Consider the following 13,976-nt stretch of genomic DNA (forward strand, 5'->3'; position numbering starts at 1 on the left):
GGAACACGGCCTGCAAACGAGGTACTGCCTAAGCAGCAAGGGCCAAGCCCACAGAAGACACTAATGCCTGAGCAGTGGCGTGGCAGCACGCTGCCAGACATCCAAACATAGAAGGACGGTCGCGCGCCGCCATGATGGCAGGAGGAGCTTTTAAGGAGGTGTCGTTCCACCCAAGGGCGGGCGCGAGGCGGAGATGATGGACTTGACCCAATCAGGGTCCACGACGTCCCAGCCTGGCCAGTCAGGATTCACCATGTCACCTGCCTTGTCATCAAGCCGTGTGACGTCAGTGGGCGAATCAGAACCCACCACGCATAGCACATGCTCACCCTCCTGCCTCTGGGAAATAGAGGCGGGATCCTCGGTCTCACAATGTGCAGAGATAACGGGAGTCTCACTGCTTCCCTGAGCAGTAAACCTCTGCACATTGCGCAACCTCGCAGACCTTCGGGGCTGCTGAGCAGGAGGACCTGCGGCAGGCCAGGAATGGGAGACCGCTTCACTCCTTGTAACAGGAGAACCACTAGGTGTCGCCCTTCTGCTGCCTCTCTGAGAAGGTATCTCCTGCACACTGCGCAGTCTGGCAGACCTTCGGCGCTGCTGAGCAGGAGTGCTCGTGGCAGGCAAGGAATGGGAGACTGCCTCAGTCCTTGCCTCAGGAGAGCCACGAGATGTAACACCCTTGAGCCACGAGTAGTGACATCCAGATCCGAGTGGTTTGACCGCTTCTGGGGCGGGACTCATCTGAGACACCAGCATTGTCAGATGGGAAATTTTTAAACGAATTTCTCAACTAGGGTCTTCTGGTATTGCCCCATTTTAGTTGCCCTCTTGTGGCGCCCCTGAGGCTTCCGTCGCCACAGGTCATTGCACCCCACCTGCGGTGTGATGCCCATTCTGGGAGAGGAAGAGAGTGAACTCCGGTCCCCTGGTAAATCCACACTTCACCCATTGCTAGGGACACACAGGACCAGGGAAAGTGGCAGGCAACCCTCCCATGCTGCATGCTGAGAGGGGCTGCAAGACCCATCCCTGCTCCCATAGGGTGGTAGCTTAGCAACTGGGGAGGTGGGAGGAGCCACCAGAGAGCAGATAGAGAAAGGAAGGTCAAGTTAGTTTCAGTTTACCTCAGGGAGTGAGAGAAGCAGCATGTAGTTGGAGGAGAAGAACGAGAGAAAGGAGGGAGGAGGAGGCCTGCTGGAGGCAGGCAAGGAGGAGAAAGAAAAGAAAGAAAGAAAGAAAGAAAGAAAGAAGGAAAGAAAGCTCCAAGTCAGACAGGAGCAGAGGAACTGAAAGAGACTCTTCCTGGTGAAGACCCTGGGACCCATAGGTCCAGGTGACACCACGTAGGAACAGAAGGAGTCGCAGGGCCGCGGGTAGTCCTGTAGGTACCACGAGCAGTCCGTGTTGGGTACCGAAGCCGAGGGCCCAGAGGCGCTACGAGTAGCTGCAGGCTGCGGTGGCCTGGTCCACAGTGACATCGGTGGAGTGATTAAGCTGCGACAGGGGACGGTCCCTAGAGACTGGAGGAGTGCAAAGACAATCTCCAAACAGTAAAAACCGAGGCCCAGGGACGTTGTAAGCTCCCAGGGCCAGAACCCATAGCAGACCTTCAGAAAAGGGGTAATCAGCCGACAGGTGACCCCCCAGCCTGGAGGCTGTAGTGGAGGCCAAGCCAGGGCCATCCAAACTCGGGCAAGGCTAGTGAAGACAGCAGAGAAGGAGACACTAAAGAGAAGGGTACCGGATTTCACGCTCTGAATCACCCAGAAGACGGAGGTCCCTGACAGCGGTCCCAGCAGTCCAAGGGTCCTGCCTGCCCTGATAAGAACTGTGAGTAAAGAACTGGAACTGCACCTTTGAAGTCGCCTCAGTTATTTCCTCTGCATAGACATTCACAAGCACCAACTGTGCCCCGGGCATTGCTCCACCTGTGGGGAGCAGTACTACCATTGCTGCCATAACATCATCCCGGAGGCCTCACACAGCAGCGGCGGCTTATTAGCCGCATACCACAGGTGGCGTCACGAACACAACCATTAACAAGCAAGCCACATATTCTACTGACACCCACCAGGGCCACGGAGCCGGGCCCAGCCACCACTGACTGCCACCGGACTGGTCCGGCCCGGCACCGGGTGTCCCATAGCCCTGGGGTGGGCGAGTCACTCTCCACCTCAGGTAGGAGAAATGGAAAGTTCTCCTTGTAGCGTGGGTCGAGATGGTTGGACAGCTAGTAATCAGTAATGGCCAAAATTTGTATAGTGTGTGGGTCACGGGAAAAGCTGCAGGTCATAAATAGGCACACACGCAGGGCACTTTTACAAGTAACTCAGGAAAATCTGGGTAGGTTTTCAGAGACTGCTGAACCAATAAGTTATACATGTCAGCCAGGCCTGTTATATGTGCAAGCTTGCCAAGGCTCACCGCTGCCACCAAGTTACAGGCCTTCTCACACACAACCACACCTAGTTGTAGATAAAGCAGTTCTGTCTGGTCTGTTATACCTTTCAACAACTCTGTTGCAGTGTGCTTCTTGTCACCTAAAAAAATTATTTTTAACATAGCCTGTTGCTGCTTCACCAAAGCAGTGCTGCAGTGCTTACAGCTTGCGACTGAAATGGATGTTGTGCTCGAAGATGACAATTCAGAGATGGAGGAGAGAGTGCAGAAACTGGTGTAGGAAGTGGGGGAAACCCTGATGAAACTAAAGCCCGCAATCCTCCTAATAGGTAGCATGTGTGCTTTCCCAGGGTTCGACTTTGTCTAGGCCTCCACAAGCTTCATCCAGTGTGCAGTCAGGCAAATGTAGTTTCCCTGGGCGCAAGCACTTGTACACGTGTCGGTGGTTACATGGACCTTCCCAGCATTGGTGAGGGCATGGGTGATGTTATTGGACACATTGTGGTGTAAGGCATTAAAAATATGAGTGAGGGTCGGCGACTGGCCCTCTAAAAATTATGAGAACAGGCCAACCACTGGCACTCTAAAAAGTATTGGTATAGGCTGGCTTCTGGCCCTGTAAAAATTATGAAAACAGGATGGCTACTATCCTTCTAATAATTATTAAAATAGCCTGGCTGCTGGCCCCTCTAAAAGGTAGAAGAACAGGTCGGGTCCTGGCGCTGTAAAAATTATGAGAACTGGCCGGCTGCTGGCCCTCTAAAAAAATATGAGAACAGGCTGGCTGCTGGCCCTCTAAAAAGTCTGAGAATGAACTGGCTGCTGGCCCTCTAAAAAAATATGAGAACAGGCTGGCTGCTGGCCCTCTAAAAAGTCTGAGAATGAACTGGCTGCTGGCCCTCTAACAATCATGAGAATCAGCAATCTCCTGGTCCTCTAAAAATTATGAGTACTGGCCAGCTTCTGGCCCTGTAAAAAGTATAAGTATGGACTGGTGGCTGGCCCTCTAAAAATTATGAGTACGGGCCAGCTGCTGGCAATGTAAAAATTAAAAAATGATGAGTGAGGACCAGCGGCTGGCCCTCTACAAATTATGAGAACAGATCAGCTTCTGGCCCTCTAACAATTGAGGCCCAACTGCTAGGCATCTAAAAATTATGAGCGAATGGTGCATGATGACTGTGGATATGGTGGAGGTGGTGTTGCAGAAGGTGGAGGAAAACAAGAGAAATAAAAACACATGAACCATATACCATTTGTGGAGTGGAAAGAGGTGCATGGGAATTTAGAAGAAAGAAAAGGAACATTTGAATTTGCTTGATATTCTGCTGCTGCCATCTGCTGGGGTTGAAAAGTCTGAGCCAATCCAGGCCTTGTTCATTTTGAGAACAATCAGCCTGTCAGCATTTTCAGTTGACAGGCAGATGTGCCTATTAGTTATTATGTCCAACTAAGAACACACAAAATCTAATTAAGCAGGGAAGGAGCAGTGATGGTGGCCTGCAGGCCACAGATTTGCCACAACTCCATGCAAAAAAATAAAATAAAGATGCAATCATACAATGGGAGAAAGTCCCAAATGCATCTCTTGTGTGAATAAATGGACAATGGACTTGTGGTGTTGGTGTTCTTTCTACTGAAATGGGTTGGAGAAGTCCCCCCCCCCAAATGGTTCATCATGATTTTTCTTTGGCAAAGGTCCCCACTCTCCAAGGAGGAGATATTTATAAAAAAAAGTTTGGAAACCCTTGCTCAGTCTATTTGAAGACTCAGGCCTGTCTGATTCCCTGAGCAAGCACAGAAGGAACTTCCGCCCACCTTATCTGGAACAAAATTTGAGTTGGATGCCTGAAGGTCATTGTTGTGCCACGTATTCTCTAGGACTCCTTGTTGTTGGCCAAAGAAGTCCCACTCCTTCTATATGTAAATGTTTTCTGAGGACCTATTCTACATGTATTGCACGGTGTATTGCAATCTCTTGTTTTCATTTTTGATAGTCCATGCACTTATTGCATAGGCTTCACCACTCTTGCCGTCCCACTCCTTACAAATGGGAAAAATTGAGAAATCTCATGCAAATGATTCCTTTTTTTTCCTGACTGAAATGGAAAAATTCTGCAGTTTTATAAATGAGCATGTTAATGCTTTCAGCGTTTTACAGCATTTTTGCAGCATTTTCTCAACATTAAAACCAATGAGAAAGTGCAAAAACGCTACATTTGAATATAGCCTATACTGGAGAGGGAGGGTTTATTTTTTTATTATTTTCTTTTTCCTTATATACAAGGAAATCATTATTAAGGAAAGAATGTTTCATAACATGTTTTCTAGTAATATCTATTTTAGCTTTTATTTTGTATGTCTTATTGTCAGTCTGTAAAAGTTTCGACCTGGAAGTCAGAGATGCATCCAGGCATCTTCCCTATGCTGTTCCCATTCCACTTCAGTAGCGTTTGCATCCATTTCAGTTATTTGTAGGCCCCCTCAGCTCCTGTGTTCGCAAGAGAAGACTCACTCCATCTAGAAGTCAGCGAGTCCTGATCTTGGGACCGTACCCTTAGAAACACATCATTATACAGGAACATTTTGTCCTAACATTTTGTCCATTAAACTCTGCTTTATCGTCAGTTTTGTACATTTTCTTGTCAGTCCATTAAAGGGGCATAATTCTCTGAGAACATTGTTTTCAACAGTGGCTTGGAAGTCAAAGCTGCATCCAGGGACCTTCCCCATGTTGTTCCCATCCTATTTCAGAGGTGCTTCTGGTGTTTTAATCTACCCATTGCCGGGTCGGGGGTGCAGATCCTCTGCGATGTCACGGGGTGGCCTGGCTCGGTTCCGTTACTCTGAGGCGTACAGGAAGGAGGGTTGGAGGGTGACAGGGTGGATGGAGGTGGTAGTTGGAGGTTAGGAAAGTCTATTTAAGGATCGTGACGCCACATGTGGTACGCGGCCAGGGAAGGGGGCCGCCGCTGCAAGGTCTCTCACCGGGGCAGATGTCGGGTGTAGCCGGGATGGTATCGCTCCCCACAGGCGGATCGGGCCCCGGGACAATGGTAGGGGTGATAGTAGTCCCCATTGGCGCCACAGCGCTGGGCAACGGCGCTGGTAAAGGAGAGGCAGAGACAGGGGCTGCGGTTCCAGGTCTTTTACTCACAGGTAGTTCAGGCGCTGCCCCAGAGTACCGATCTCTGCCACGATGGGTTTCAGCTGATCCCGGATAGTCGGCGGTCAGCGTCGGTGCCCGTGAAAGTCTTTTAGTAAATTGTCCCTCGGTTGCTGTCCAAAACCTGGTCTGAGCCTCTGTAACGTCCGGGTGGTGGAACCTCTGGGCCGTACACCGGTTTCCCTTGAGGAGGCAGCCAGGCAGGTCACCCCGCCAGAGGGTCTGGGTGCACGGTAGCCGAAGCACTGGTGGTAGTCAGACAGTCTGTAGGGGAGCAGGAAAGGTGGATGGAGTTCTGGACTGTGGTCCGGGTGACGAGGCTCAGAGTCCGAGGCCAGGTGGTAAGATCAGGTGGGATCCGAGACTTGCTGAGCGATGGAACGGGTCACCAAGCGGAGCCAGGGACTGGAGACTGGCGGAGCTGCAGAGGTGGTGGCACATCCGCCGAAGTCACCGTCAGGGTACGGGAATGAGCGTGGTTCGGAGCGGCTGGCGTGGCAGGACAGGCTCTACGAGACAGGACAGGGTTAATGCAGGCAAGGTACAAGACAAAGCAATAGGGGACCTGAACACTAGCTTACTAAACACGTAGAACAGGCCCCGCCCACCAGGAAAGTGATTCTTAATATACCCTGTACCTGTCTATGTAATTTCCTGTTTCTCGGTGCTGGCCCTTTAAGAGAGGGTCAATGACCGCGCGCGCGCCCTAATGCGCATGCGCAAGGCCCGGGTGCCAGAAGCCAGAGGAGGGAGCGGTGAGGAGGAAGCAGGAGAGCCGGGCTGAGGCAGAGATGCCGACGGGCGCCGGGAGCGGGGACCGGGCTGCCTGGGGACCGCAGGCAATGGGACAGGAAGGCTATGGAGCGGGGGACCGGGAAGCCTGGCACGGGAGTGGGTAAGCAAGGCAGAGGGACCGAGAAGCATGGCAGGAGAGCCGGGGAGCGTAGCAGGGGAGCCGGGGAGCGTGACAGTACCCCCTCCCCCACGCCCCCCTCCTCGCAAGCGGGACAGGAAGGCACGAATCAGAGGAGTGCCCACATTCTCCCGGGGCTCCCAGGACCTATCCTCGGGACCATACCCCGCCCAGTCCACCAGGAAATACTGCCGACCTCGTACGGTCTTCATGGCCACGATATCCCTTACCGCATAGATGTCATCGTCAGCGATGGGAGGAGGAGCAGTACCGGCATCAGCGGAGAAGGGACCAAGGACAACAGGCTTGAGCAAGGAGACATGGAAAGAGTTGGGTATCCGCATCGTGGCCGGGAGCTGCAGCTTGTAGGAGACTGCATTGATCTTGCTGATGACTTTAAACGGCCCGATGTAACGAGGACCCAACTTGTAGGATGGCAACTTCAATCTGACATACTTGAATGCAAGCCAGACCAGATCACCAGGGGAGAAACACGGGGGATCCAGGCGCCTTTTGTCCGCATGTCTCTTCATCCGCAAAGAAGCACGCTCAAGGGAGGTCTTGACAGAGCTCCATATGGCTGAGAAGTCCTGGACCAGAGCATCTGCTGCGGGGACATCGGAAGCCGAGGATACTGGCAATGGAACAGAAGGCTGAAGTCCGTAAACGACTCGGAATGGAGAGCTGGAGGTGGACTCGCTGATGTGATGGTTGTGGGAGAACTCAGCCCAAGGAAGAAGCGTGGACCAGTCATCGTGATGGGCATTAACGTAGTGGCGCAGGAAGGAGGTCAGGATTTGATTGACCCGCTCCACTTGCCCATTCGACTGAGGATGGTAGGCCGAAGAAAAGTCCAGAGATACTTCCAGATGTTTGCAGAGGGCCCTCCAGAAGCGCGAGGTAAACTGAGTTCCTCTGTCGGACACAATGTGTGCGGGAAAGCCATGCAATCGGAATATATGTTGGATGAAGGAGTCAGCTAGCTCCTGGGCAGAGGGCAGCCCGGCCATGGGAATGAAGTGAGCCATTTTGGAGAAACGGTCCACCACAACCCATATGACTGTGTGTCCAGAGGATAAAGGTAAGTCCGTAATGAAGTCCATTGCGATATGTTGCCACGGAACAGAAGGAATGGGCAGAGGCAGGAGACGTCCATATGGTAGGTGCTTGGGTGTCTTGTTCCGGGCACAGGACGGACAGGCCGAGACGAAGGTTGAGACGTCTTTACGGAGGGACGGCCACCAGTAGTGATGGACAATCGTGCTCCAAGTCTTCTTCTGGCCAGCATGACCGGCGATCTTCGAGGCATGGCCCCAGTGCAGGACTCTCTGTCTGTCCGTATCTGGGACATAGGTTTTCCCAGGGGGTATCTGAGTTACCATGACAGGATTCACCGGCATGATGTTGCTGGGGTTGATGATGGGCTGGAATGTCTCCTCCTCCGACTCCACGGCCACTAAGGACCTGGACAAAGCGTCTGCCCGCACGTTTTTGTCCGCAGGCCGAAAATGGAGTTGGAAATCAAATCGGGCAAAAAACAAGGACCAGCGGGCTTGTCGTGGGTTCAGTCTTTGGGCTGACCGCAGGTACTCCAGATTCTTGTGGTCTGTGTATATGATTACAGGATATACTGCGCCCTCCAAGAGGTAGCGCCATTCTTCCAAGGCAAGCTTCACGGCCAGTAGCTCCCGATCCCCGATGGTGTAATTGCGTTCGGGTGCTGAGAAGCTCTTGGAGAAGAATCCACAAGTGACCAGCTTGCCGGAGGGGGAGTTCTGCATCAACACTGCTCCGGCTCCTGAGGAAGAGGCATCCACCTCCAAGGTGAACTGTCTGTTCAATTCAGGGCGATGGAGAACCGGGGAGGAAGCAAACGCCTGTTTCAAGGAGCAGAACGCGGCATCGGCCGCCGGGGGCCAGTCCTTAGGATTAGCTCCTTTCTTAGTCAAGGCAGAGAGAGGCGCAGTCAAGGCGGAGAAATGCGGGATGAATTGCCGATAATAGTTCGCAAAGCCGAGAAAGCGTTGGATAGCCTTCAGTCCGGAAGGAGGAGGCCAGTTGATGATGGCAGACACTTTCTCTGGGTCCATCTGCAGGCCAGTGTCCGAGATTACATAACCCAGGAAGGGAAGAGATGACTTTTCAAAGATGCATTTCTCGTACTTGGCGTACAGACGGTTCTTTCTAAGCCTCTGGAGGACTAGCTGCACGTTCTCTCTGTGGGTCTGTAGGTCCGGAGAGAAGACCAGGATGTCATCCAGATATACCACGACACAGACATAGAGGAGATCTCTGAACACGTCGTTCACCAGTTCTTGGAAGACTGCCGGAGCATTACACAGACCAAAGGGCATGACACAATACTCATAGTGCCCATCCCGAGTGTTGAAGGCGGTTTTCCATTCGTCTCCAGAGCGAATGCGAACCAGGTTATAGGCCCCACGAAGGTCCAACTTGGTGAAGACCCGGGCTCCTCGGAGCCGATCGAATAGTTCGGGGATAAGCGGCAGAGGGTATTTGTTCTTTACGGTGATCTGGTTTAAACCCCGGTAGTCGATGCAAGGGCGCAGATCACCCTCCTTTTTCTTGACGAAGAAAAACCCTGCTCCGGCAGGGGATGAGGACCTCTGAATGAACCCCTTTGCCAGGCTCTCGGTAATATAGGCAGACATAGCTCGTGTCTCCGCAGGGGACAAGGGGTATATTCTTCCTCTAGGAGGCGTGGTTCCTGGCAGTAAATCGATGGCGCAGTCGTAGGGACGATGAGGCGGTAGTACCTCTGACTCCTTTTTATCAAAAACGTCCGAGAAGGACCAGTAGGCAGAAGGCAGTCCTGGTAGAGACTCTGGAAGCGGAGGGCGTCGAACGGGCTGGATGGTTTTCAGACATCTCTCGTGGCACGAGGAGCCCCATCGGGTGATTTCACCTGTACTCCAGCTGACCGACGGTTCGTGTGTCCGTAACCATGGGAGTCCCAGCAGGATCTGATGAGACATACGCGGGAGGACGTAGAAGGTGATCTTCTCGGTGTGCAGAGCACCGATCCGTACTTCCACAGGCTTGGTGATCAGTGAGACGGTGTCAGAGAGGGGTCTCCCATCTACAGAGGCGATCACCAGCGGTTTCTCTAGTGGGAGGACAGGCACCTGGTACTTATCCACCGTGGCCTGCTGGATGAAGTTGCCTGCTGCTCCGGAATCAAGATACGCCTCTGCCGTGAACTGGGTCTCTTCTGTGGTGACTTGAATAGTCCAGGTAACGGAGTCTGAGAGTGTCCCAGCACCTAGGGTGGCCTCTCCTACTAGGCCTAGGCTTTGGAGTTTCCCGGCTTCTCGGGACAAGAGCGTAGCAGGTGTGTGCCAGCTCCGCAGTAGAAGCAGAGACCTTTTGCTAGTCGTTCTGCTCTGCGTTGCTCAGACTGCCTCAGGCGGTCAATCTGCATGGGCTCGTAGGTAGAAGCGCCAGGTGACGCCGACTGGGGAGCGATGGGCTTCAGTGGTGGGGAGGCGTGCCGCATCGGACGCCTCTCGCGGGACACCTCTTTGGATCTTTCCTGGAAACGAAGATCCACTCGAGTCGCTAGAGCAATCAGGGCATCCAAGGAGGACGGCACGTCCCGACCCGCCAGCTCATCTTTAATCCGACCCGAGAGTCCCTCCCAGAAGGCGGCGGTTAGGGCCTCATTGTTCCAGCCGAGTTCCAAGGCCAAGGTGCGAAACCGAATGGCGTATTGGCCCACCGTCCGAGTCCCCTGACGTAGCCGGAGGAGGGATGAGGCAGACGCGGAGGCGCGTCCGGGCTCGTCAAAGGTGGTACGAAATGCCTGCAGGAACTCCTGGATGTTGGTAGTTACCGGATCCTCCTTCTCCCACAAGGGGTTCATCCAGGCCAGTGCCTCTCCTTCCAGATGGGACATCATGAAGGCGACCTTGGCTTGGTCAGATGCGAAAAGGTGAGGCAGCTGCGTGAAATGGAGGGAGCACTGATTAATGAATCCCCTGCAGGTCTTGGGATCACCGGCGTACCGAGGTGGTGAGGCCAAACGGAGTTTGGAAGCATCCGAGGAGACTGCCACGGGAGCTGCGGTCGTGGGTTGTGCAGTGGGAACCCGAGATGCCACAGGCGTGACCGCTGCTTGTAGTGCGTTCAGACGGGCATCCACAGAAGTCATGAAGTTCAGCATGCGGGTCTGGGTCTCGCGCTGTCGTGTGAGTTCCTGCTGCAGGGCCGCTAGTGCTTCGGGGGGGATCCATGGCCTGTTCTAGCTGTAACGTCCGGGTGGTGGAACCTCTGGGCCGTACACCGGTTTCCCTTGAGGAGGCAGCCAGGCAGGTCACCCCGCCAGAGGGTCTGGGTGCACGGTAGTCGAAGCACTGGTAGTAGTCAGACAGTCCGTAGGGGAGCAGGAAAGGTGGATGGAGTTCTGGACTGTGGTCCGGGTGACGAGGCTCAGAGTCCGAGGCCAGGTGGTAAGATCAGGCGGGATCCGAGACTTGCTGAGCGATGGAACGGGTCACCAAGCGGAGCCAGGGACTGGAGACTGGCGGAGCTGCAGAGGTGGTGGCACATCCGCCGAAGTCACCGTCAGGGTACGGGAATGAGCGTGGTTCGGAGCGGCTGGCGTGGCAGGACAGGCTCTACGAGACAGGACAGGGTTAATGCAGGCAAGGTACAAGACAAAGCAATAGGGGACCTGAACACTAGCTTACTAAACACGTAGAACAGGCCCCGCCCACCAGGAAAGTGATTCTTAATATACCCTGTACCTGTCTATGTAATTTCCTGTTTCTCGGTGCTGGCCCTTTAAGAGAGGGTCAATGACCGCGCGCGCGCCCTAATGCGCATGCGCGAGGCCCGGGTGCCAGAAGCCAGAGGAGGGAGCGGTGAGGAGGAAGCAGGAGAGCCGGGCTGAGGCAGAGATGCCGACGGGCGCCGGGAGTGGGGACCGGGCTGCCTGGGGACCGCAGGCAATGGGACAGGAAGGCTATGGAGCGGGGGACCGGGAAGCCTGGCACGGGAGCGGGTAAGCAAGGCAGAGGGACCGGGAAGCATGGCAGGAGAGCCGGGGAGCCTAGCAGGGGAGCCGGAGAGCGTGACAGCCTCCTGCTCCAAACCACGGGCCCACGAAGAGAGAGGAACACTAACTCCTGTTGTTAGTGCTAGATGTTATCCCAAGCTGTGCCCAGGAATGTTCTGCTGTAAGTGTATTGGTTGCGCCTACTTCTACCCAATGTGGTGCCCGCCCCTGGTGGTTGTCCTAGCGACTGGGAAAGTCCCTTGCTTCGTGATGGCTAACTCCCCTGTCTGCCCTAGTCCAACCCCCTGTGAGTAAGCATCTTACTGTTGTATGTGTCTGTTTTGTGAAGGCACCGGCAGGTTAACCCCCTCCTGACCCGGGATAGATATTACCCCTGAAAAGTGGTGTAATACTCTGTGGCGCCTGAAGCCGAGGGGCACCACATTTCCATCCATTTCTAGATCCCCCTCAGACCTTCTGGGGAGTGTGCCGGAAAAATGTCCAATTTCCCATTGACTTTCATCATGCTCATTCCTAGAGATAAGCACTCAAGCATAAAAAATTGCCTGGCTCAAGTAACTACCACCCAAGCATTTTAGTGCTCACCTATCACTACTGTCCATGTTGAAAGAGCTTGTTTCTGCAGACCTGTGGTGTTGTTACAGCTGCAGCTGCAAAGCAGTTGCTCAAGAAACCTTGGAGAACTCATTGTTGTGTCTTTCCCCATCTGTTTGTCTTACTTATCTAAAGTTGTCTTATTGCAGTGGTGAGACTAGTGTTCTCACTGTTCTTCTCATTAGGCAGGGTGCATTCAGGGTGAGAGAGGGCTTAGGCAAATGAAGGGGACGGGAAAGCACCTGTATAGGGATGATAGGGAGCATAGGGTTCAACATCATGCAAGTGTTAGGAGGTGACCTCGCTCCTCTCTCCCAAGACCCATGGCCCTCCATTGTACAGTCATATGAAAAAGTTTGAGCACCCCTATTAATGTTAACCTTTTTTCTTTGTAACAATTTGGGTTTTTGCAACAGCTATTTCAGTTTCATTTATCTAATAACTGATGGACTGAGTAATATTTCTGGATTGAAATGAGGTTTATTGTACTAACAGAAAATGTGCAATCCGCATTTAAACAAAATTTGACCGGTGCAAAAGTATGGGCACCTCAACATAAAAGTGACATTAATATTTTGTAGATCCTCCTTTTGCAAAAATTACAGCCTCTAGTCACTTCCTGTAGCTTTTAATGAGTTCCTGGATCCTGGATGAAGGTATATTTGACCATTCCTGTTTACAAAACAATTCCAGTTCAGTTAAGTTTGATGGTCGCCGAGCATGGACAGCACGCTTCAATTCATCCCACAGATGTTCAATGATATTCAGGTCTGGGGACTGGGATGGCCATTCCAGAACATTGTAATTGTTCCTCTGCATGAAACCCTGAGTAGATTTGGAGCAGTGTTTTGGATCATTGTCTTGCTGAAATATCCATCCCCTGCATAACTTCAACTTCGTCACTGATTCTTGCACATTATTGTCAAGAATCTGCTGATACTGAGTTGAATCCATGCGACCCTCAACTTTAACAAGATTCCCAGTGCCGGCATTGGCCATCTGTGGGATGATTTGAAGCGTGCTGTCCATGCTCGGCGACCATCAAACTTAACTGAACTGGAATTGTTTTGTAAACAGGAATGGTCAAATATACCTTCATCCAGGATCCAGGAACTCATTAAAAGCTACAGGAAGTAACTAGAGGCTGTTATTTTTTCAAAAGGAGGATCTACAAAATATTAATGTCACTTTTATGCTGAGGTGCCCATACTTTTGCACCGGTCAAATTTAGTTTAAATGGGGATTGCACATTTTCTGTTAGTACAATAAACCTCATTCCAATCCAGAAATATTACTCAGTCCATCAGTTATTAAATATATGAAACTGAAATAGCTGTTGCAAAAACCCAAATTGTTATAGAGAAAAAAGGTTAACATTAATAGGGGTGCCCAAACTTTTTCATATGACTGTATTATTTTCCAAAAGTCCGGTGTGTTGCGGCACTCGCCGGGAGTTCCAACTACACCTGGCAGGACCACAATAGTCACTGCGTGACATTTAACCTTAACCCATTTACCCCCGAGCCTGTTTTTATCTTCATGGCCAGGCCATTTTTTTTCTTTCTGCCCAGTGTCGCTAACCCAAATTATAACTCTGGAACGCTTCAACAGATACCAACAGTGATTCTGAGACTGTTTTTTTAATGATATATTGAACTTTATGAAACTGGTAAATTAAGGATGATATTTTTCTAGTTTATTTGGGAAAATATCAGAAATTTGGAGAAAATTTTGAAACTTTCACAATTTTCAAACTTTGAATTTTTATGCTGTTAAACCAGAGATTTATGGCACACAAAATAGTTAGTAAATAAGATTTCCCACACGTCAACTTTACATCAACACAATTTTTTTGTTAGGAC

The sequence above is a fragment of the Anomaloglossus baeobatrachus genome, chromosome 3 (genome assembly GCF_048569485.1).
Source record: "Anomaloglossus baeobatrachus isolate aAnoBae1 chromosome 3, aAnoBae1.hap1, whole genome shotgun sequence".
In the NCBI taxonomy this organism is placed as follows: domain Eukaryota; kingdom Metazoa; phylum Chordata; class Amphibia; order Anura; family Aromobatidae; genus Anomaloglossus; species Anomaloglossus baeobatrachus.